This window comes from Neophocaena asiaeorientalis, unplaced genomic scaffold, assembly GCF_003031525.2.
Source record: "Neophocaena asiaeorientalis asiaeorientalis breed wild unplaced genomic scaffold, Neophocaena_asiaeorientalis_V1.1 scaffold395, whole genome shotgun sequence".
In the NCBI taxonomy this organism is placed as follows: Eukaryota; Metazoa; Chordata; class Mammalia; order Artiodactyla; family Phocoenidae; genus Neophocaena; species Neophocaena asiaeorientalis.
The window spans coordinates 433820-439045 of record NW_020172274.1 but is presented as its reverse complement, the minus strand read 5'-3'; positions in this window follow the sequence as shown (position 1 = coordinate 439045).

Sequence of the window (5226 nt, the reverse complement as noted above, 5' to 3'; positions counted from 1 at the left end):
ATATCTATAAAAATATATATTTGAGAAATGTAAAGCAAATATGTCAACATATTAGCAATTATTAGATCTAGGTGAAAGGTATGTGATATTCACTGTACTATCCTTTCCATCTTTATGTACATTTGAAATTATTCAAATTAGAAGTTGAAGGGAAATAAAATTTAAAATACAGAGGAAAACAATATTGGCAAAATGTTGGTAATTGTTGAAGGCAAGTAATGGATATGCGGGGATTCACAATACCAATTTTTGTTTATGTTTGATGTTTTCACAATAACAAGTTTTAAAATATATAGCAGGTGTCATGAAGAACCTAGGGGTAAGACAGGAATAAAGACACAGACCTACTAGAGAATGGACTTGAGGATATGCGGAGGGGGAAGGGTAGCTGTGACAAATCTACCTCAAAAAATAAATAAATAAATAAATAAAATAAAATATATAGCAGGAATGATTACCAGACAGGGAGTTAAAATTTAGCTCCTAGTCCGTTTCAACAGACATGCTTCTGTTGCCCAACTAGGCTTTATCAATTTTTCTAAAGTTACAGGCTCTCTAGGTTGCCTACCTACCTTGCAACCCTCTTCTTCCTTCCTGGCAGAATTTGTTTCCTACTAAAGAAACTGAAAATGGCAAACTATCACCTCCCTAGCTCAGCTGCACTTAGGACATGGGCACATGACCCCATTCTGGACCCATTCCTCTGAAAAGAGTTGATTTTTGTTGTTGTTGTTTTACTAGGAAGTTTACTTGGGTGGAACCAAACACCAAACGTTGTCTTCCCTGTGGTGGGTGTACATCTGAAATCACCATCATTATGCGGTTCTTTTATCCTTAGCTGGGCTGTTTAGAGCCTTCCCCATGCACGTGTTCTTTACAGTCCAACCAGAGGTTTAGGCAGAGTTTATATGCAGAATTTGGGGTGCCCCTCTCTGACTCCTTTCTAGGATGTTCCCCTTTATTTTCCTGCTGTTGTGGTCCCTCTGACCTCTATCCCTGGTACTTTAAGCCAGTAAATTTGTGTATTTCTGTGCACAGGGGTTTAACTCCCCTCCTAGGACTTGTCCTCAAGCTAAAAGTCTTTAAAAATAGGGAAACTCACCCAGTTCATTTTTCCTTTTCCAATCGCAGACCCAGTTTCTACCTGTTTTTAGTCTCTGATGCCTTCAGGGAATTGTTTATTTTTGCCCAGAGTTTATGGTTGTCATATGCAGGAGGGCAGAAGCTACATCACACTTACCTCACAATTCTCTTTCAGAAGACAAAAGAAATATGACAATGGACTCATCATTTTTAGGTATTCAACCTTACAGAATACATAGTATGAAGAGAATTAGAATCTCTGTAGAGACTGCTTAATCTTGCTTTTTACAAAATATCCCAATTCTTTGAAGAACTGCTAATATTAAATGCCTTCATTTTTTAAATAAAGAAAAATGTCCACTGTCTTAATATTTTAAACAGATAAAACTATTGATTTTTCATTCTTATATATAAAAGGAAATATTGTTAGTGATCATTTGACTTCCACTTGGATTGACTTGACTAATTTAGGGTCTTGCTCAACATTTTATAATCAATAGCAGTCTGGGAAAGTATGGGCACTTAATAAGTTGTTAAAATAAAATTTATACAGTGAGTAATGTATACAATTAATGGAGCCATTCTCTTTGCAGTTTTAATTGGGAAAGAGTATATTCCAGGTCAAAATTTAGAATTCAATAAATTTGACCCAACAGACTATCAGGAAAAACAAAGTATTCTGTATTACTTTTTTCAGTAGCCAGAAATCAATAGGGTCCAAAATAGTAGCTGTAATAAAAACAATACATATGATAGAAATAACGGAATGTGAACCAATCTGCAAGAGGCTAAAGATGTCATCTTCCCTCATTTTCCAACAATTCCAGAGGTTTCTCCTGCTATGTAATTATGCATTTATAATATTCCTGAGATTATGATTAAGGACAACAGACTCAGATTTTATGTGCCCAGTAGTGATAAACCTTGTGAAAGTGAAAAGAGTAAGGGTTAAAATAGAGCACACTTATTTTGGACCCTCCAAATTGCTGACATAACTGAAGTGACTGTGATAGAATCCCAGCTTTCCTGACCGTTATGATGGTGAAAGAGTTAGCCAACTGACTGATGACCTTTTCAAGACTGGCTTCCATTTACTGTTTTTGCAGCTGGTTAAACAGCAATGTCATAACGTAGACCTCTGTGAATCCACAAGGAAGTGATTACAGACACAAGGGAAACTTCTCTCTTGGAAATTTTAACTAGTTTATCTGTATGAATGAGCACCCTTGATGAGAAGACTTTAAACACTACATTTGTCTGATAATGCAGTGTCAGTGCTGTCCTCTTCATAGAAACCATGCATTATTTATCCAACACTTGCGAATGCACAAAACACAAGCTTCTGAAGCTTTCTTCCAATAGATACAGGCTTTGCTCACAAAACAACAACTTTTCAGGCCATACACTCAGCTTCTCTCTCACTTCTTGGTAACTGGGAAAAGACTCTAGTTTACAGATGTATTTTGCTTGATCTACAAGTATTTTTAGAAAATAAAACAGTATTTTAAAATATGTAGAGTTTTCTCTCAAACAATTTTTAAAAAGCATAAACAAAAATCCAGATTTCCATTTTCTCTTGAAACTTGGAGAATGTGGCAACCCAGCATTCAAATTCCTACATGAGAACACTGGGGCAAGCTGAGTATTTGCAGCTCCTAAGGGGCCTGTGCCCTCAGCTCACTCTATCTATTTTCCTTACCTACTCATCCCTAAAGGAATTGAGTTTGAGATCTAGGCCTTATATGATTAAAATACTATCTTATAAGCATTATTCACCAATGTATGTAAAGATTCATCTTGTTACTGATAAGGCCCAGTGGTCTTTGAAAACCAGGCCCAAATATAGGAGATTATAGGAGTAACCACTCTAATCAAACCCCTCCAGAGAATATACAGGGTTTGATTAAGTGACTTTTCAGCATACAAGCCAAAAACTATTTTTTCTGCATTAATCTATATATACAGGTTTTTAGAGAGTTGTTGAGTATTTTTTCAATTTAATTTCATGTTATTTTTATTATAAGATCTAAAAATTCACTATTTCTGCCAAACATATATTTCCAATTTGAAGTCAAAGTAAAAATGTCTATAACCTCTTACTTAAGAATGATTGGAGAATTTGGAGAAACCAAAAACATGACCTAAAAATTATCAAAACATCAACAAATTGAACTCATCAACAGAATAAGTGCCATCCATATAAAAGAAGTAACTTCCTGACCAAAGTTCTGATAAACGAAACTAATAATGATAATATGTATTTAACACTTGCTCTCACTCAAGATAATCTTACAATATAGCTTGTATTCATTATCTATTACTGCACAAAAAATTACCCCAAAACTTAGAAGCTTGAAACAACAGATATTTATTGCTTAATTAAGCCTAAATAAGGCTTAGGAAAACCTATATGATTATAAAACTAAAATGCTGATATGTACTTTCCTTTCCATTTATTCAGATGATGGTTTGTACAAAAATGCTCTTCAATATATACATACCCATGAAAAAATATATATATAAGTTTTCGAACAGTAACATTATAGTAGAAATAGAAATGTTTTCCACGTGAACAGCTTCTCCTACCCCCTACCTGTTCTCACAGTGGCTGTTGACCCTTGGCAAGCTGACAGCATCACTGTTCAGTTTACTTCCCTTCTTTCCCTTGCTTTACTATTTTTTTCTACTTCCCTCATTCCCTCTTCAAACAAAACTACTTTTAAAATATTGCTTGAACTTTATGAGCCCAATCTTGCTCTTGGGACATTCTACCTGAATTAGAAAATAAAATGTATCCTTTTTTTTTTTTTAAGGGAGGTGCAATTTTAATTAATTAATTAATTAATTATTTATGGCTGTGTTGGGTCTTCGTATCTGTGTGAGGGCTTTCTCTAGTTGTGGCAAGCGGGGGCCACTCTTCATCGCGGTGTGCGAGCCTCTCACTATCGCAGCCTCTCTTGTTGCAGAGCACAGGCTCCAGACGCACAGGCTCCAGATGCGCAGGCTCAGTAGTTGTGGCTCACGGGCCCAGTTGCTCCGCGGCACGTGGGATCTTCCCAGACCAGGGCTCAAACCCGTGTCCCCTGCATTAGCAGGCAGATTCTCAACCACTGCGCCACCAGGGTAGTCCTGTATCCTTTCTTTAATGGCAACATTTTGGAGGAAATTAAAAGCACACTATAACAGAAAAAAAACCTGATAAATTGCTATTATAGGCTCTTCCATAATGCAAATTAGTTGACTGCAGTACACATAGAACATCTGTTAACCCAAATTAAAATGAACAAGGAACTAAATTAGAATTGCTTTTTCCATCTAATCATATAGAAGACTAAACATATTATGAGCCAGATAGTCTCAATGTTTTAAGGCATTACCTATTAGTGAGCTTAGTACAGTAAATTAAAGCAATAACTAAATAGTATCCAGGAGATCTTCACTGAAGGAGTTAATGACTGTGGCTGCCTCAGTGCTTAATTAACAGCTGGGTAGAGTCACCAGGCAAGTCTAATTTAGTAATAACAACAAAAGGTACAAGTTTGTTCTAAATCCCAAGCCAATATTGGCCATAGTCCTTTTTTTCTTGAGTTGAACCATTTTATGCTCTCTTGCTTTAATTACTTTTTATCAAAGTTATTATCTCAGTATGCATATATTATAAAACAGTAGAAAACAGAAACAGTTGAAAACAGAAAATATTTTTTTAAAACATCTCATTGTCAAAATTTTGAAAATGATCACTTGAAAGGTTGCCAGAAAAATACAAAATATAATGCCCATTTCTCTAAGAACAACCTGACTTCTTTCCTTTCAACTTTTTTTCACCATTAAAGAAAAAACAATATCCTGCTCCTTTCAGTAGCACATACATCAAAATCGGAGGAAATCCCCAAAATGGGATTAGCAGGACCCCATCTCCAAATGACATGAAACCTACTGAAGTACTCCATGTTTTTTACATTGCTAAAAATTAAATGAATGGTCTGTAACAGTAGGAATTACTTTGTTTTGTTTTGTTTTTATTTTTTATACAGCAGGTTCTTATTAGTCATCCATTTTATACATATTAGTGTATACATGTCAATCCCAATCTCCCAATTCATCCCCCCCCCCCCCCCCACTTTCCCCCCTTGGTGTCCATAC